This window comes from Canis lupus, chromosome 34, assembly GCF_011100685.1.
Source record: "Canis lupus familiaris isolate Mischka breed German Shepherd chromosome 34, alternate assembly UU_Cfam_GSD_1.0, whole genome shotgun sequence".
Classification (NCBI taxonomy): Eukaryota; Metazoa; Chordata; class Mammalia; order Carnivora; family Canidae; genus Canis; species Canis lupus.
Genome location: NC_049255.1, coordinates 15,306,562 through 15,327,661, shown reverse-complemented (window position 1 = coordinate 15,327,661; position 21,100 = coordinate 15,306,562). Strand labels below are relative to the sequence as shown.

The following is a 21,100-nucleotide window of genomic DNA, read 5'->3' as shown; positions in this document are numbered from 1 at the left end:
GAGGGTCAAATTGTCAAAGAATAAAATATATTAAAACTAAGAATCATGAGGTAGAATTATGAAAAGCTCAAATAATTGTTTCAATAAGGAAAGGCATTTTGATATTAACAAACAAATAAAAATCCCATTGGGTAACAAAAGCTTTAAGGTGATTTTTTTTTTTACTTTCATGTATTAGATTCCCTGAATAACAAAACTAATATCTTATTAATATGAAACCACTAATGCCATAATGAGTGTTATGAAGTATTAAAATCATTATCCACTGAGATAATGCCAGATAATCACTAAGCTGAGTGAATGCTTCAGCCTGAATTCAACAGCATGCTCAGTATATCCATTTGGGAAGATTGGTCCCAAGCGGTCAGGGCCTATTTTTATAACATGTTTTCATGACAAAACCCCAAATAAGCAGAAATAACCATCTTTATCTCTTAGAGAAATGATATGCAAAAAGCATGATCCACTCACCAGTGCTTCATAGTACTAGAAGGAAAATAAAATTCAGTTAGGTTGTTTGGTTGAAGATAATTGACAGATTTTTTTTTTCTCTTTGTTTTAGACCTGCAGCATGTAGACAATTTATTTTTTTTTTAAGATTTTATTTATTTATTCATGAGACACACAGAGAGAGAGGAAGAGAGGTAGAGACACAGGCAGAGGGAGAAGCAGGCTCCATGCAGGGAGCCTGACATGGGACTCGATCCCAGGTCTCCAGGATCAGACCGTGGGCTGAAGGCGGCACTAAACCGTGGAGTCACCTGGGCTGCCCTATGTAGACAATTTAAGGCACACTACCACCTTAATTCAGAAATTAGGTAACACAAATGCAAGCCCACAGAAATTCTGAGTATTCCACCCATGTAAAGCATAACTAATGCCTTTTATTATTACTAGAATCATTGGTATTTTTCAACAGATCTTAAAATTTCTCTTAAAATCAGTAGAAGAGTCATGTGAGAGCCAGGTCAGCCCTATCTTACTGGTGCCTCCATTTCTCCAGGCTCCACTTAGCCCTGAAATCCCAGACCCAGAAAGTCAGCAAGTAAGGGGCAACTATGACATTTGAAGTCAATAAATTTTGCCTATATAGAAATTTCAGAGGATATTAACTGCTCCCTGATACTGCCTTAAAAATAATTTATATATGTACAAAGGTATACATACATGTGTGTATATACACAATGTTAAAAATGGCTTCATTAAAGATGACTTAATGTTTCTACTCTTCTTACACAGAAGTAATTAATACCGTGTTTTATATTTAAATATTTCTAAATGCTAATACATTTAAACTTTTCAAAGAGTATCATTATTAAAAAATTAAAAATCAACTTGTATTTTGACACCTTCTATGATGTGATGAAAATGTACGTGTTTCTCCCCATCTTTCATTCCAGAGCCCAAATATAAAACTGTGTGAGATCATAGCAAAAGAAGGACAGATTGAGTCAGTTATCTGGAAAAGTTCAGGCTGGAGTTGCCTCCCTCTTATTTCTCACAACTCTTTCCCTCCTTTATTTCATCTAGAAAAACTTGTTTTCATAACTATCATATATCCCTGAACCTCTCAAAAGATGTATATAGATAAATGTATAAATTCATTGAGTGTTTCCTGAGTTCTCTTCAAAGAAACCTTAAGTCAGATACTCTATACCAATTGGAAATTGGTGCTTCATTCTCACAATGAACTCACATGCGCTCACAATCACGTAAAACACCGTTGATCATAAAACGAATTCCAGAATTGTAAACAGCTGAGAGGTTTTTTTGCAGTCAAATGTGTTCTTTGCAACTGCTCAGAAATCAAAACTGAGGAGAAGGCTAAGCTCCTTGTTGAATACTTCCAAGTATTGGATTAACAGGTAAAATGAGAATCACACTTTCAATAACTGTTGAGCGTGTGGGAACACGTGGATACATCCTCAAGGCTTTGAGTGATGTAGGTTTTACCACTTCCTTTTACAGTGTGATCTCTTATTTTTGACATGAGAAAAATAACCCCTAACAAAAACCATTTGCTTTTAAGCAAATCCAGTCTATTTTCAGAGATTTGTGCTGGTCTCTAACCGATGTTAGACAATAACAACTTTGGTTAATTTCCTTTCCCTCCAAGGTTCTGCTGTAAAGCTCGCAAATTCTGGAGGCATTTGAGTGTATGGTGATGCTACATCTTTAGCTGCCAACCTAGATTTAACCCAACGCATATTTTGCACAAACTTGCTCCAAGTACATGGTTCCTGGCACCCATTATGTTGACATTTTTTTTCTTTCTTTTCCTTCCTCACTTCCTCTTCCCCTCCCTCCCTCTCCTTTCTCTCCTTCCTTCTCTTCTCTCTTTTATTTACTTTTTTACAGCCCTTAGTAAAAGGTTATTATCACTGTCTAGACATTTGTCCTAGTAGTCTACACTTTTCCAAACAAATGTTCTAGTAAGATACTGAGCCCAATAGTATTCATTTTGGCTTCTGCTTTCTGTACCTTCTGCCACTCAGCCCTTAGGTGAAAGATTTTAAATAAACATGTGTTTTTTATACTTTTTTTCTTTGTAGATAGAATTTGGGTTCATTGGAACCTATTAGATTTAAAATACAGTTGGTAGGAATATATGGATTTATTTTTCAGATTGAGTCCAGCTAACTAAAGGGCAGATGTTTCATTCAGGGAAGATAGGAAATGAGGAAACTGCACGAGGCCCTCGGGTAATGATGTAAGGCTAAACACAGGAGGTCATGCACTGGCACTTTTCAGTTGTTTCCATCACTTTGTGGATCGGTGGTTTCACTCACAGACTGTCTGAAAGTCAATCCCAACACATATCAAGAAGCGAGGGGGACTTTTGACTCTGTTGATGGGGTTTACTAAAGCTCAGAGTCACTTGTTCCCATCCTAGGATTTTCAGTGGCGCTTACCATGTAAAAGAAATGAGACTTACTAATAGTTAATATGTCCTCAATCACCCATCCCACCTGGGCTGCTGTGGTCGTAGAACCAGAGTACAATTCACTGAGCATTGTATTCTAGGTCTTTAAATAAGGGACCAGGCATTCAGTATTGTCTGCTAGCTCCAATTTAAAATATCTTATTCTATGTCTCCATACCACATTTGTGGCAAACATTTCAAAACACACAAAAACTAGACACACTTCAGCTCTTTCAACTGAATAGTGCCATAACTTGAAGGAAGCCCTCTGCCTTGAGAAACAACTGTGGGGGTCTCACAGTCCACCATGGGACACGTAGGACCAGAAGGAATCAAGATTATATCGTGGTGAGGAGCATCATGAAGCCATCTTAGAATTGGAGGGCTTGGGTTCAAATCTCTACTTTTCCACTTACTATTATGTGAACTAGACCTTGTTACTTACCCTCTCAGACTTTGTTGATCTATTAATTGGAATACTTATTGCTGCCTTAAGGGGTTATTATGGGCATTGGATAGAAAAATGAAGAAAAAGTGTCCCTCACACAGTCAATGCAAGCCTATAGCTATAGTTTATTTGCTGGAATGAAAGAATTTCAAATTTGTGAAGAACTTAAAAGGCCTATTCGCCAAAGAATATGATAGTAGAACTTTTCAGATAGCTTTCGACAATCCCATTACAAAAATGGAGCCCATTTCCAACTCCCTCTCCACCCACTATCACCTGATTCAGGTTAAATACCACCTGATTCAGAGGAAATTAAACATTTTAACTCCATCTAGTACTCTTCTCTTTCTATGTTAATGCTGACAAATGCACCCACTTTTTAAAAACATATTTTAAGTGTTCAGTAGTAGTTAGCAGTCTCCAACAGAAATAATATTCTGCTTCTCTAGGGAGTTAAAATCCTCAATAACCTGATGATGCCCCCAACCTCACCACATAAAATCTTGTAACTAATCCCAACCTCAGGTAGTTACAGACATATTCTATCTAAAACTCTTTATGAATTCAGACCTACGCAGCTAGAAGTACCCACATTGAAATCTGGTCCACAGATGCCTCCCGTGCTGAAGCGAAGCCTTTACAGAGTATTTCAATAGCCAAAGGGCTACTGTCATGCTTGTTAGCGTCTTGCTCCAGTACACAGAAAAATTGATTCTTTTAGCAGGTCAAATTATTTTTGTATTTTTCTTTTTTCATGCCCAGTAACTCCATTCTTTTACCTGGTCAGTTCCTTTAAGAAAGATTCAGTTAGGGGAGCTGCATCTTATTATCTTCTGCCACTAATGCATGGTGCAAAGACAGTTTAATTCTTAAGGAGAGAATCATTTAAGTGTGACCTATTGTATTAGTCTGGATGCTTTTCATATTAAGCACTGGGAAGTTAAAGAGGTCTTTAATTTGTCTAAACCACATTGCTAATTTACATTGAACTTGAAGTGCCCACTGCTTTTCCAATCAGCTCAACTATTCCCAGATATTCTAAGGTGAATTTTAAATAATACAAAGCCTTTAGCTAATGTCTCTAAAAAAGGATACCTTTACTAATAAAATGGCTCATACAAAGATTGTCTATGGCTGAAATGACCCCCAAATTGTACACTGGTTGCTGGAGAAACATTCCAATTGAATGGAATTCTTAGCACTTAACTTCAGCACTGGTCTATGTTCATGCATTAACAGTTTTATTGAGGTCATCCAAATACACAATAGCAGTATAATCCCCCCACTACTGCCTAGAGAATACCGATCGGAGGCAATACTACAATCTCCTGCTAGAGAGATGTGTTATTATCAACTCTAAAGAGAAAACAATGAAACTCCCATAGATAAGGAGTGTTAGAGATGCAAATGATAGCAGATGTTGAATCCATCTGCCCAGGGCCATAATTGGCCGCTTGAAATGTAGAAAAAAAGGCATAATAAATATGTGATCTTAATGATAGTACGTGATAAATATTACATAATAAATCATAAATTGAACACTTACTATGAAAGAGGTTTTATCAATGTTACTATCTTATTGAATCCTCAACATGCCTAGGCAGTATATATTTGTTCCCATTGGAGAGTGAGTCTCAGAGACATTTCAGGTGCCCAAAGTTCCTAAGATAGGAAGCAGCAAAGCTGAGATTCAAGCCCATTTGACATCAATGTCCAGGCCCAGAACCACAATGTCAGACTGCCAGGCTCTGGGTGTGAGCTGTCTGGGATCTGTGTGGCAGTAACCCGGGCTTCTGTTTGCAAACAGTGACAGCAGTAGGCTAGATCAAAAGTGATACATGGCCCTAAGTCATATGTCTAATAACCACGATGAGGCTTCATCCAGCATGATCCTGAAACAATTTGTCAGGTATGTTTCTTAGAGAAGCAGCATCTTGTCGCATTGTGCAATTTTCCACAGTACACTTCTTTGATTTGGATCATCTTTTGTGACTGAGATTAACATGAAAAACATATTTAAAACAAATTTGTTTGGGGGAGTTTGTGAGCTTTTGGGTTTCTTTTTAAAGCTCCTGTGGGCCCAAAGCCCATATTTTTACCAGCTGCTCAAGTGTTGTATTATATTATCATTTAGTTTGTGTTCTGATACAGGTGGGGTGGATGGGATGAAATATTCACGAGGGACCCCAAAAGGTCTTCTGCTTCTAGTGATTCATTTGTGAAATCTTCTTATTAAAGGACACTTCTGTGAGACTTCAGTCAGAACAATTTAGAACCAAGATTTGATAGAAACACTTCCTTTTATCTTTTATTCTCCCCCCAAACTAAAGGTGGCCTATTTCTCTCCTCTCAGGTCTGTGCTTACCTGGTGAGGCTGAGAATTGGAAGAATTATTGCTATTGCTGTGATCCAAAAATAACAAAACAATTAAAGCAAGTGTATGGTTTTTAAAAACTAATTAGAAAGCCAGAAGACAACCTTGTTGTGTTTTATTGTATTGTTACAGTTTTCACAAACTCTAAGGCTGGCAGCCCTGCAATGGGGCAGGGATGGTGTGGGGAGTGCTGCATCCTGATACTCAGATGTTTCTTGGGCCTTGTAAATACCATCTCTTGGCTTGTTTCTTTTAGGTGCCACCTCTATAGTTGATAGGCCAATAGACAGTTTTCCCTGAATGAGAAGCACAGTGAGTGTATTTCATAATTTTAGCATTTGAGATGATGACTAACACCCTGCATTATGGGCAAGTCATGCTCCTTTGGGCTTTTACATAGTGTTTTGTGGGATTCGCCCTAGGAGCTCTACAAATCTGTTTAGCTACCAGGCTCTATTCCAGGGACATCTGAGCTCTCACCATGTGACTGTGTTCATCTTATCCCTCCTATCTTACCTGAAACATTAAATCCTGAGGGAGCATTCCATAATTCCCCATTTGCTTTGGGGCCCAATTTTTCTCCATCAGAGAATGCTGTTTTCTTTTCCATAGAAACAACATAATTTCATAATCATTGTTTGTTCTTTTACTACTTATGGTCTTTTTTTTCTACTAGAAGGTAAGCTCTAAAGCTAGGACCATGTCCATCTTGTTCATGACCATTTACAAAGGGCCTGGGATATGGCAGGTGCTTAGTAAATATTTTCCCCCTCATTTTTTTTTTTTTAAGATTTTATTTCTATTTATTCATGAGAGACCCAGAGAGAAGCAGAGACACAGGCAGAGGGAGAAGCAGGCTCCATACGAGAAGCCCAATGTGGAACTCGATCCCAGGACTCCAGGATCATGCCCTGCACCAAAGGCAGACACTCAATCGCTGAGCCACCCAAGCATCCCTTCTCCATCATTTAAGATGATCTATAATGATGCATTAAACTTCTACAGTCTTTCACATCTAGCTTTATATCCACTATGTCATGTGATTCTCACAATAGCACTATGAGGCAGGCTAGGCAAATATTATCTTATGAATAGTTTATGAATACAGAAACCAAGTAGAGTAATTGGGCTCCTGGTAGTCCTACCCTATGTAGTCTCCTCCCATCAAATAGTACTGACATGTACAACCACTGGGTTAATGCTGAAATGATGAGTATGACTTCCCAAGTGAGACCATTAAAGACATTAAGGCTTCTGTCTCACCTTCTTAGATCACTCACACTGGGGATAACCAACTGCCATGTTATGAGGACACTCAATCAGCCTGTAAATCATGTGAGAGAGACTGAGACTAACTACTAGCACCCCAAACCAACATATCAACCATGTAAGTGGAAGTAGACTCTCCAGTCCCAGTTAAACCTTGAGATGACTACAGTCCTGGCAAACATCTTGGTTACTACCTTGTAAGAAAGCCTGAGCCACAACCACCCAAATAAACTCCTGAATTCTTGACTTAGAGACACTGAGATAATACACGTTTATTGTTTTAGACTGCTAAGTTTTGGGGCAATTTGTTCTGCAACGATAAATAACTAATACTCCAAGACCCGGGAATGCCAAATCTTAATCTTCTTTCTCATCTTTCCCTTCTTTATCACTTACCTTAGTCCTTCTGCTTCTGCCAAAGAAACTTGGGGTGTATGTGTAGTAAATATAGATTGGAATACAATGTGTAATGTGTGCTCAGTATTATCCCAGTTTTCTTTCACTACTGCCTCGTGTAGGCAAATCATCACCATTCACATCATCTGGAAGAGAAGAAAACTAAAGGAAGCTACTCAAGAAACTAGGCAGCTTAATTCTGTCAAAGTGAGCTGTCTAAACTCTGTCAAGACTCCAGCAGCCTCCTGGGCCAAGCCAGTATCTCCCTGGGAATCCTCCAAAGCATTTCCAAATAAAATAGCTATAAACTTATTTAAAGGCATTACGAAGGTAAGAGATGTTGTAATAGTTGGGGGGATACAATTTTAATTTGCACTCTGGACTTTTAAAGACAACTCATAATTTCATTGTGCTAATTCAAATATCATTTGAATATTTACATCTGAACAAAGAGTCTTATTTATTAATTAATGTATTTTACTAATTGAATTATAATTAATATTGAATCTAAATTTGCCTTATAATAGGCAAGATAATCTATCATTATGTATGTTTGAATACATACTGCCAGTTAAATGACCCCACCAATTAATCCTTCATCCTGCTCTCCAACATGCAGAGAACAATCCACATAACAATCCTTAAAAGTAAAGCCCCTTCACATCACTTGATCTTCCACCTTTCCTGCTCTCCATGCCCCTCTTCCTGCATGAATTCCTTGGTGACAGCCCCTCCAGTGGTTACATGGACCCAGCTTGTACTCGCTCACCTGAAAGAGAAGAAGGCCAAATTGTGTGGGCTTATGAAGAATTGGTCCAGAGTGATTCACCAGTGGTGATGGCTAAGAAGCATAAAATTTTTTCCACCTGTTTCTCTCTCCATCACAGCCATACTTGACACTGATGAGAGATGAATTAAATCAAATGCATGAATTTATTCTTTACAAGGTCATGCTCATTCTGTCCTAGTAGAATGGATTCTCCCAGGTGAGTATGAGTGTGTATGTGTGTGTGTCAGTGTCTGTGTTGACAGCCAGGGTGCCTAAAGGGCCTGGTTGCCATGTCTAACTTCACTGGGATCATTGCCATCTCACCCCCACTCCCATGAACTCCAGATGCCTTTTGTCTACACTCCAGGGAGATGCAGTGGCTGTGAGAAAAATCCCAACTCCACCACTGATAAGCCATGTGATCTGAAGCACATTAATTTCTCTGAACCTCAATTTCTCATCTATGGGAATTTTATCCTGCCTACCTCACAGGTTCTTGGTGGGGGGGACTACATATGATTATTTATATGACAGAATTTTTTAAATGAGAAGTAAATAGAAGAAATATTTTGCAGCAGTTGAGTGTCTCAAAGAAGATCTTAGCAAGAAGTATTCATAAATAAATAGCAGGCTATACTGCAATAATCATTATTTTCCTAACATACACCAAGTATGACTCTTTAGAACTACCCATTAGTCTGTGAAAGAAACCTCAGGATAGATGATAGATCGGTAGAGATATTCAGTATCCAGTATCCTCAAGAGACGTGTAGCTTTCATTCTAGAAGGAGACATAGATAACTAAATACATAACTATATGTTACATAGTGAGAAGTGTTATGAACTTGACACTAAACAGTCACATAAATGTTTCCCAGCACACTGTGGTAGGTGCCATGGAGGAAAAGTGAAGAGGCCCTAAGAGAATAAAATGATGGTGGAGAGATTGATGTTATCTGTTAGGAGGGGATTGCAACCCTGAGAAAGGCTGGTCTCTCTAAAGGGGTGTTGGAGCTTGAAGAAGAGGATGGAGAGCAGCGTGGAAAAGCACTCCACACAAAGGGAGCAGCAGGTACAAAGTTTTCTTACCCTGAGCTATATTGAATGCCTCTGGCTGGCCTCAATTTCCTTCCTCCTTCTAGTCTAGGAGTGAAAATCAAAGGATTTTCATATCTGACAGGCTAGAGTTCTAGTCTCAGTTCCAATAGTTACTACATGTATGGAGCAAGTTACTGAAACTGTTTGCTCTGGCTTTCTAATATGCGACATGGGGATAATAACTTGTATCTCACAAGGCTGTTTCAAGAACTGAATGAGTAATGAACATAACAAGCCCAGTGACTATCTGGCTTTATATTTATAGTAAGTACTCAAAGAATGATAGGTATTCATTATTATAATACTATTATTATCATAAAAAGAGTGAGGGGCTGAATAAGATTATGCTTAATTTTTCTTCCAGCTATAGGATTTGATGGACTGCCTAGCTATAGGCATTTGCATGGTTTCTGTTGGGAAGGTGTTACTTATAGTGTGAAGGCAAAATGAAGTATGGAATCTATCAGGAATATAGGTGTAAGCATAGGCAACTTCTCTCTCAAATTCTAAATTTGATGCATTTGGAAATAAAAGCATTTAGGGGGGAAAAAAAGCACGAAAAGACATTCAGGGAAAATAAGAGTGCTACTATGATATGAAAATCCAAAACACTTAGTAAAACAAATACAACCAGGTTATTCTCAAGGGAAGAAAGTAGGTCGAAGATTTTTTGCTTGTGTACAGTTCAAACTAAACCAGGTGCTTTTAAAATTTTCTCATTACTTAACAAAAATAAAGCAACCTCAATACATTATGGCTTTTTTGAATTTAGGTACTATAATGAATCAGTAATTTAGATGTGTTTCAAGGATACAATTGGAAATAACTGCTTCTTGATGCCACACTTATACAAAATAGAAAAATGGAGGATTAGAGCTAGAAGGGTCTTCAGAGACCATGTGATGTCATCCCAGGTCTAGGATGAGGAAATTAAGATTGAAAATGTAAAGGTACTTACCTCAAGCCAGAGACCAGATCAGAATGCAATTTTTAACTGTTTTTGCTTCCCAAAAAGCCCCCAGGTGAGGTGAGGTCTTCAACTGTGATACATCATAAAATTAAGTCCTAGATGACTACAATTAGAGAAAGAACAAGCTAAAGGCCACAGTTAAGAAATATCTTTGGCACACCATAGTAGGAATGATTAAAAACAATTTCAATCACAATAAAAACAATTCCAGTTTAATCTAAGCTGTCTATCGTGTGAATTCCCCTATGAGATTGTCTAGAGGAGGAGTGAAAGGGTTAAGTCTGTGAAGCCCTTCATTTTTCAGCCACTAGCTGTGGTGTCCTGGGTAATTACTGGGGCTTACCTGAGACCACACCTTAGATAAACCTGTAATGCTGGAGTTTTCTGCAAACATTTTCTTCCCTGCAAGCTGTGGCTTGTCTCTTTCATATATTTGTCCTATGTTTTCAACTTGATTTTCCAGTGGCTAGTTTATACTTGGTTGAGCCAACAAATCAAGGTCTGTTGATTTAGCTTCCTATCTTCTTGATGCTTACATGAGACAACCACACCAGCTATGTGGTGACGAATACAGTCAGGCCGGATGAATTATTTTCCTACTAGAGAAATAAAGTTAAAAAGAGAATGAGAGAGAGAGAGAGAGAGAGAGAGAGAGAACTGGTTCGGGTAAGGGTTATGGTTTCATTTCCCTCATTTTATTCATTGTTTTTTAAAATAATACAGGCTTTGCTTGCAACTGAAATTTCATCCTTATTTCACTGCTTAAATGAACATTTAATTTTTCTCATCTAAGGATATTCTCTTTTGTACACAGAGCCCAGTACAAGAACATAGTCTAAGTGCAAAGTAGGTATTTAGTGTGGCAAAGGAAAGCATGTCCTTGAGGAGCCAGTCCTCCATCATGGTGCCTTATGGAAAGTACAATGACAGTACGGGAACCATTTTTAGGTCATATCTGCCTATAAAGAGTACAAAGCAAAGTGGTTTGTGTTTTAAGTTTTAGTGGTTCCCAACTACAAGGTACTTCTCCAAACTGCATATCCCTTTGAGAAAAAAAGGCTCATGACTTCTAGGTCAATGGGGGCATACCTTTTTTCCTTTGTAAAAAATAATGGTATTTCCTTCTCTCCATCTCCCTGAACCTCATCTCCACCACCACCATTGCCACGGCATAGGCGACAGTGCAGTGAAAAAAATCACAGACTAAGCACAAAATGCCATCACATCTTTTAGAGTTCTGTGGGGTTAACAAGAATAATAGTATTACTTTCTTCGTTTTGCGTAAGATAAAATATTAGGCCAAAGTTATAGGCATTTGAAATGATATGTTCAAAGTCCTGAATGAAGCTAGCCGTGGTAGTGGGATTACACTGGGCTGACCGCTCTTCAGATGCCACCCACCCATTTATTGGGTAATCGCCAATGTCAATGTCACCCAACAGCATTTCTTGCATACACATTGGTGGAGTTACTTCAGCCAAGTGGTTTGATCATCATCTAGCTGAAGACAATATTAGGAAAATAGAAATTTTTATTAAGCTGGGATGGAAGCAAGAATGACTTTTGAGCTAGAAGGCTTGGGAGAGGGGAGCAAAAGAGAATGGAAAATGTGTTTATCAACTTTAATTTCAAAAATAATAAGTGTTAAGGTAACACGTACTATAATACAAAAATATGTAGTTTTTAACTACATATTTTAAGTGAATATCATCCCTCCCACTTCCAAGATTTCTTAGTATTAACAGGCTGATACATAGCTTTTTTTAAAGGCTACAAATATATATGTGTGTGTGTGTATATACATATATGTATATATATACACACATACAGAGAGAGAGAGAGAGAAATAGTGGAAATGGAGGAAGTCAGCATGGAGGAAAATGATTCAGGTTCAGAGAAAGGGGTGGGAGAGCTACCCCTCCCAAATTGCCCTTGAGCTGGCCTCAGCCCTGCCCAGGATGCTGAATTTTATGTTGGGAAGGCAACAATTTCAGTTCTTCTAGGTTAGCCGCATTGCCCCACCTGCTCTGCTATAAACTCATGAAACCCATACTCTCCATTTAAGCCCATTTTCTCCCTATCTAATCTCTGGTTTCCCTCACTCCCTATTCCCACCGCATTGCACACATTCACCTACTACTGCCCTACACCCCCCATGAAGACAGAAAACTAAAAGGCACAAGTGATAAACAAGATGGCTTTCTTGCTGCTATTCTCTTGGGGGGTGCGGGGGAAGGACCATTGGAGGCATCTGGCTTCCTAGGACCTTGGCACACAGGTTTGGGATTTCAGGGTTTGCTGTTTCTGTATCCAAATAGCTATTTGCTGTTTGCTGTATCAAAATAGCTCCAAAAGTGGAATAGATGTCTGCCCACTTAATCTGTAGGCCAAAATGCCTTGTGGGACCTAGTGCTTTGACATTTTTGTCATGTCCTAAACGTCAGCTTGAGGTTGTTGGTCATTGGATTGAGTTCATTTTTGGAAAAGTAAGTGGCACTCTCTGGGTTATGGGCTGGTTTCAGGCTGGACAGCCTTAATTCTTGCCTCTGCTCCTCTACACACACACACACACACACACACACACACACACATGCTTGAACAATTTGCCTCCCCAGTGAAGCTTGTACATACAAATCCAGCCAGAGCAAGATCTGCCCTCTGGTACAACACCATTTCAGAGGTCAGCCTATCTGCCAAGTCTTGGGCAACCTACTGGAAGCCATAGTTCTCACATAGCAGGTTGGTCAAGGATAGTGTCAGAGCAATGACGTAAGTTGTGAAATGATGACAATATCCTGGAAAAAACGGAGTGTACAGAGTGTATCCTTAAGCTTGGGGGAAAGCTGCCAACTAAAACTGATGTTGACCTTTTAGGGACCCAAATGATGGCATGCCCCCAGAACTTTATCCTTCTGTGAGTTAAACTTCCACTGTTCTTACTGACATATAGCGGTACCACAGAAGGGCAAGTCAATGCCTTTTGAGAAGTGCTGTGCTGGAATTGTCTCTCCAGAGTGAATCTGAGTAGAAAGAAAGGAGATCTTTCCATAGTTACCCAAGAAGTTCCAGAGTACATTATGCATCACATACATACTGGAGCACAGCAGAAAGCTAAGTCAGCAATGGTCGACTTGGTCTTCTACTTTCTCTCTCTCTCTCTCTCTCTCTCTCTCTCTTTCTGTTTTGAATGAAATCTGGAGGTTCTTCATTTTTTTTTTTTAAAAAAGGGCTTTATTTATTTATTTTTGAAAGAGAGAGTGCATGCATGAGCCAGGGTTTGGGCAGAGGGAGGGGGAGAAGTAAGCTCCCTGATGAGCAGGGGGGCCCAACTCCGGGTTCTACCTAGAACCGTGGGATCATGACCTGAGCCAAAGCAGATGCTTAACCGACTAAGCCACCCAGGTCCCCGTGGAGGTTTTTCTTAACAGTATTATAACTGCTTTATTTATGTATGCTTCATGTGTGCCAGACTCCGTGCCGGCATTTTATTGACTTTATCTCCTTTATTTCTATCAGCCTGATTGAAAAATAGTTCATAATTTGTTCATGAAGTTGAGGAAAGGTTCATGAGACCCTGGCTTCACAAATCTGGGTTAATATTTTGCAAGAATTAAACCACTCTTCTTTTTTCTTAATTTTTTATTTTCATTGAAGCCTAATTAACACAGTATTTTATTAGTCTCAGGTCTACAACCTAATTCAACACTTGCATACGCTCAGTGCTCATCACAACCAGCATAGTCACCATCTGTCATCAAACAGTGTCAATACAATATTATTGACTATATTTCTTGTGTTGTATGTTTCATCCCTGTATGGTTTTTTTTTGGTTGTTTGTTTGTTTGTTTGTTTTTTAGCATTACACTTCCTTTTCATAATTTACTAGAACTGGGCAAAAAGTATAACAAATTTATACAACTTAGTAATTGTACAAACCATTAATTTAGCAAGACGATATTGGTTACAGTCACCAGAATGAAGACTCACACTGTTCACTGACACTTCCGTGAAAAGTTCAGATAAATAAGAAGTCACTGGCTCAAAGTCACAACAGAAGCAATTTATACTTTACATACAACAGCAAAGGTCAATCTTCCACAACAGTACTGCAGACACAACCACTCAGAGGCTCTCCACGCTGCCACGGCATTACTGGAATGTTCTTCAGAGTCCATCTTCTCTCTCCAAGACCAACACTTGAAGCATTAGATGTAATATAAAATAAGGAGTTCTTTATTATTTATATAAAACTTGTACATTAAAAACAATTAAGATTCAACAATTCTGCTGACCCCTGAGGAAGCTAAGAGCTTTTGTAGGTCTACCGAGGAGCCCTGTGTGAACGTTTCCACTTATTTTATAGCTGGAATTTTGAACATTTTAATCCCCTTTATCTATTTCATCCATCTCCCCATCTACCTGCCCTCTAGCAATCATCAGTTTTGTTTTCTGTATTTAAGTCTTTCTTTTTTTAAACTACTCTTCTCATTTTGAAATCAGTTATTTATTCCAACCTCTATTCTGAGTAATAAACTAGACACTGGTGTGAATATCATATTCACTTTATTGGCAATCATTTGACTGTTGAAAACCTAGGCCTTGCCAATGGTCCCAAAGTCAGCCTGGAAGAACAAAGCATATGGCGAGTAAAGACATATAGCTCAAAAGCAAGCAGATCAAGAAGTAAGCAGATAATAATTAGAATTATTAATCTTGAAAAGTGAATGGCTGAGTTGCACTAAGGATATGTGACATAACCATTTCATCATAGAATGACTTTCAAAAAGCAAACAAACAATTTTCTAAAACCATTGCAAATACCTAAAAATCCTTATAAACAACAGATGGTTTTCATTTGAATAATACTTTATGTGTAGCCTTTGTATTTCTTCTTTTAAAGATTTTATTTATTTGAGAGAGAGCAAGAGCTGAGGAGAGGCAGACCACCCCGCCCCCAACAAGGAGCCCCAAGCAGCTGGATCCCAGGACCCCAGGACTACAAGCACAAGGTCAACCGACTGAGCTACCCAGGTGCCCTTCGCCTTTTTTATTTCATTCAAGAGTATAATAACATTTTTCAAACTAATTTGGGGACATTTGTAACAGCAGGCCATGGGATTGGGACCACTCACAGTGGGCATCTCAATACCGTGTGCCAAGTAGAGTCCTCTACCCTCAGAAATAATCTCTTGAACCCAGCTCCTTCTTAACCACCGACTAATAATGAGAACACCCTGGGTAGTGTCCATACTTTTTATAGTTAACTTACCTCCGAATCTGGGTTTGAATCTGCTCACTGCATCACATAAGCCAACTAGACTTGCTAAAGATCCTTACCAGGCTGCTACGGCCTATGCTGCTTTTTAGTACAGTTCACCATCCCAACTTTCAAAAACTTAAGTCTCTTGCCCTTCCTCTCAATCCAACAGTGTGGGGTTCTACATAAAACTGAAATAAGGGAAGCAGAACTCATCCTGGGATAGAAATACCATCATTTCTACCTGTTGGGCGGGGAGTTTGGACTTCCAGGTATGTGAAGTAGACCTAACTAAAACGGCTTTCATTGGAGAGGGATTCTAAACTGTTCATTGAGCCAAAGGCAAGGTGGGATAAAGCAAGTCACCTAGGCACTGGAGGGCTGGGCGGGTAGACTTCCCTGGGAGGCCTCACAGGCCCCAGCCTGCAGCCTCAGGCCCTAGGGCAGGGGTGTGTGATGCTCGCCATGATGCCTGTGGGAAGGCCTCTGAAACCCCAGTGATCCTGAGGTGATAAAGTCAACATGCCAGCCTGCCAAACTGTGCAGCCTGAAACAGACTATTTTCACCACACACATGAAGATACCATTCCTGTTCAAATATTTATTTGGGCTTATATTCCAAAAAGACTTCTTCCTCTATTAGGTTTAAGCACTTCCCCATTCCCTTCTACTTCTGCTTAAGGTTATATGAGGATTTCCTTGTCATTTGTCCTAAAGGACTCATGTTTTATTGAAATAGTAGCTGGAGCCTGAAAATGGTGAATTCAGGGACACATAAAGTTGTAAAAATTTAATTTGTTAGACAAACCTAAGTCGTATAGTCAAATCTTTAACTGATGATTCTGAAAACATCTTTTTTCTTTTAATAATAACAAAATACCTTATGAAATTTTACATCATTGGTTTCTCCCTTGAAGAATCATTTGGGATACATCTGTTTTGTTTTTTCCTTAAGATTAAATTCTTTAAAAGCAAATTAGCTTTTAATATGAATATTACGACTCAGCATAAGAAAGCTCCAGCCACATTATAGTTGTGGAAATTTTTCAAGAATAAACTATTCTCAGAAACAGACATGATGCAAATGTGAGCTTTTAGATAAAAATCTATAATGGCTCTTTGTCAGGGCTCTCTACTGAATTCTACTGGCCAAAAAGGATCAATAAAATGTTACATAGTCCCTACCAGATACCAGTTACTCTCTCATAAACGTTGGCCATTCCATCAATAGGGTAAGTCTATGATGAATTTATTATCATTTCCAGTTTATAGCTAGGAAAACTGAGGGCAGATGATTTGTCAGAATTGCACTGCTGAGAAAGTGCTGGCGTAGGATGTAAAATTCAGTTTTCTGACTCAAAATTTGGCATTTTTTTCACTATACTGTGACACCCTTCGGACATAAATATTAAGTATTCCAATGGTTGCTTTTTAAATGAGAATTAATTTGAATTTGCACTTTCCCATATCCTACTTCAGATACAAGCTTTCAGGATTAAATTACAATACAGAGAGGGTGTTACCAAGAATCCTAATCCAAAGAACTTTGGAAAGAGCCTGTCTCTTTAGTTTTTCTAACATACGCCTTTGAAATAAATATGACAGTGCAATAAACATTGACCAAAATGTCTTGGCTTTGCATTTATGGTTTGCCATGAAATCAGAGAAAAATTCTAATGAACTGTGCAGAGGTATGACCTCATAACGAGGTAGGTAATGATACGGTCAACGGCAAAACACACAGTCCTCAGCGAGAGCTCAAGCTTAAAGTGACATTTTATTCCTTTGTTCCATATGTTTATTTTTAACATGTCTTAAAGACTATTAAAGGAAGTAAATTAATATCCTCAAATATCCATTGACTCAATGCAATGGCAGTTTATGTTCCACTAACATGTTTGGTTCGGTTTCAAGAATACAAATAAAAACCAGAACATTCTATCCTGTCAACCGTAGACCTTCCATGTTGTCTGTGGGTGTACACGAGGGAGCACAGGAGTAGGTATTTGAAACTAATCAATACTTTTCAGATTTAGCTGAGTTTGTGGGGAAAATATATCCAGGAAAGAAATGTCATTAACAGGCACTCAGAAAGCAAAATGTGGTGCCAGCGTTATGACATTTTAAACATATATTTCAGAAGTATGTTTAAACCATTTAAACCAAGGCTCAAGTGTAACTAATATATTCCCTGATGAGGCTGGTTCCTCAGCAGTCTCTCGTTGCCCTGGGTCTTAACTCCTCCCACAGATTTCACAGTTTGTGTGTATCAGGTTTAGTCATTTATCTCGTGAAGCAGTTATCATATTCCACTATTCCATGGCTAATCATGGCATAAGCAGTTAGCACTTTTCATCTTCAAAGCTCTTAACAGCAGTTAATTAATATAAACAACCCCCTTAGGAGATAAATTAATCACACTATAACAGTTCCCATTTTACCAATTGAGGAGCTGAGGTAAAGAGGCTAAGTAATTGGCCCAAAGCCATTAAGAAAACAATATATGAAGACGGCGGTGGCCTGAGGAGCCCTGAGATCTCAAACTTTAATAAAATGTTTACTTTTCTTATTAGTCTTCTGTACATGGTATAAAATGCCATTCAACCAATAGCTCTCTCCAGATGGCCCAGTGAAAAATGAGGTGTTTTGCTACCTACACTAAGAGCATCAGCTAGATTCTCCATAGTATCACTAACTGGTCATAAAGAAGTAAAAAAATATTATCGTCACCAAATTTCAGTCTTCAGACAGAATTTTATCTTCTGTTTATGTGATCCTATCAAATCAGTCCCCAGGATCTCTATGGCCAAATATATATGGTGATAAACATCTGGTCTCAGAAATCAAATGAAAATGAACATGAAACCAATGGCTCGAGTGCCCCTATCATCAAAGGACTGACACTGAATAAAATTTAGACAGACTAAGCTAAACTCCCTATATGTACTGACATTGTTTAGAGTTTAGAACAAATCACACTGCATAATTTCCAATAAGCAATATATACTTAATTCAATATGTTTAATATATAATTCACTGTATAATTTAATTTATTAGCATTGGACCTGTAAATAAGATGTACTTTTTTTCTCAGTGGACACTGACTCACAAAATGAGCTTGTTATTTTTAATTTCCTCTTCTAATAAAAAAAAAATCTTGAAATATCCCAAACAATTCTTGGGTATATCAATTAAATATGATATATATGGAAATTTATTAACAAGGTAAAAAATAAATTTGGAGCATTCCATGTTAAAATTACTAGAAATCTCTCCTACATCTGACAATTATGACTCTTTCCAATTATCACTCAACAAGTACTGTGTGAACCCACACTTGTATTTTTTTAAGATTTTATTTATTTATTTTAGAGAGAGAGAGAGGAAGCATGAGAGGAGGGGAAAGGGGGGAGAAGGAAAGGGAGAGAATCTCAAGTAGATTGTGCTGAGCACAGAGCCCAGCACAGGGCTCAATCCCACAACCCTGAGATCATAACCTAAGCCAAAATCCAAGAGTGCGACATTCAATTGACTGAGTCATCCAGGCGTTGCAACCCATGCTTGTATTAGTCAATTCATTGTTGGCCAGAATCATGGTTTTCTTTTTCCTCCTTCTTTGGAAAAGTAGAATATGGATACTGGGAATCTCATTTTAAACAAGAAAAGTAACACACAGGCTTTTTTCAACATATTTCATTCTATAAACAAACACTATACCCAGTCTTATGAGCACCCAAAATGCAAAAATAAAATTTTTAAGAAAGAAAACATTTAAAAAACCATCCTAGGTAAGCTAGGGTAAGGATATATAGGACACTCTTTGCAACATCTTTGCAACATTTTTCTAAATCTAAAATTATTCTAAAACAAAAAACTTAAAGAAAAGCAATATAAAAATGATTGTGGTAGACTGAAAAATTGCCCCCTACCAAAGATATCCATAGCTTAATCTCCGTAACCTATGAATGTTACTCTATTTCAGAGGGAGGTGGGAAAGCTCTCAGAAAGTATTATTAAGCATCTTGAAATAGCAAGATTATCCTGGATTATAGGGAGACCCTAAATTTGATCAGATGTATCCTTAGAAGAAGGAGTTAGAGGAATTTTATAGACAGAGGAGAATATGATGTGAACACAAAGCAGAGAGAGATTTGAAGATGCTGATCTTAAAGACTAAGTGATACAGCCACAAGCCGAAGAATAATGGCAACCATCAAAAGCTAGAAGGGGTAAGGAGACTATTCACCCTGAGACTGTCCAGGAGCACAACCCTGCTGACTTCTTGATTTCTGTTCAGTGATACTGATTTTAACTTCTGACCACCAGAACTGCAAGAAAATAAATTTCTGTTGTTTTAAGCCCCCGGATTGGTGGTCATTTGTTAGAGCAGCCACAGGAAGCTAATATGATTGGCAAAGAAGATAAAAGAGCCAACTACAGAAGAAATACAAATAGCCAACAAGCATATGAGAGATGTTCAATGTCACTAATAATCAAACAATTAAATCAATTAGTTAACTTATCTGTTGTCACAAAATTAAAAGGACTGAGAATCTTTTAAATCCCCTGGTGCAATTTTTACCAAAGACATCAAAACACCCAATTAACTCTCCTTATAGATTAGCCAAGGTCTGACAAGCTAACACATTACTTTCTTCAGGAAAATATGGGTATTTTGAAAATAAAACTCAATAAATGGTGTTGGGAAAATTGGATAGCCACATGCAGAAGAATGAAACTGGACAATTCTCTTACACCTTACACAAAAATAAACTCAAAATGGATGAAAGATCTAAATGTGAAACAAGAATCCATCAAAATCCTAGAGGAGAACACAGGCAGAAATTCTTCTTTTCTTTTCTTTTCTTTTTTTTTTTTTTTTTTTACCTTGGCCACAGCAACTTCTTGTATGACGGGACTATAAAGGCAAGGGAAACCAAAAACAATAATGCACTATTGGGACTTCATCAAGATACAAAGCTTCTGCACAGCAAAGGAAATAGTCAACAAAACTAAAAGGCAACCTATAAAATGGGAGAAGATATTTGCAAATAACCTATCAGATAAAGGGCTAGTATCCAAGATTTATAAAGAACTTATCAAACTCGACCCCCAAAAAACAAACAGTCCAATCAAGAAATGGGCTTCTAGAAGACATGAACAGAAATTTCTCCATACACACGGCTAATAGGCACATGAGAAAATGCTCCATATCACTTGTCATCAGGGAAATACAAATCAAAACCACAAAGAAATAGTACTTTACACCAGTGAGAACAGCAAAAATTAACAAAACAGGAAACAACAAATGTTGGCAAAAATATGGAGAAAGGGGAACCTACCTTCTTGGTAGGGATGGAAGCTGGTGCAGCCACTCTGGAAAACAGTATGGAAGTTCCTCAAGAAGTTAAAAATAGAACTAGCCTACAACCCAGCAAGTGCACTACTGGGTATTTACCCCAGTAAATTAAAATTAAGATACAGATGTAGTGAAATGATGGGACACCCGCACCCCAATGTTCATAGCACCAATGTCCACATTAACCAAACTGTGGAAGGAGCCACAATGTCCTGTGACAGATGACTGGATAAAGAA

At 38.2% G+C, this 21,100-nt stretch overlaps 1 long non-coding RNA gene across 8 annotated transcripts in view; it reads right to left on the bottom strand.

Annotated features, from left to right (window-relative positions):
* Positions 1-5,887: 5,887 nt before the first annotated feature.
* The window catches only part of LOC106558228, a 106,183-nt gene continuing 90,970 nt past the window's right edge, over positions 5,888-21,100 (bottom strand). For 5 of the 8 annotated variants that reach the window (XR_005383772.1, XR_005383770.1, XR_005383771.1 and 2 more), the window contains one exon: positions 13,994-14,443. This is a non-coding gene — a long non-coding RNA (uncharacterized LOC106558228). Of the gene's footprint in view, positions 6,042-7,410; positions 7,557-8,179; positions 8,310-10,235; positions 10,847-13,993; positions 14,444-20,865; positions 20,881-21,100 lie in introns of those variants that run through there. The other 3 variants (XR_005383775.1, XR_005383774.1, XR_005383773.1) reach the window with 3 other exon arrangements.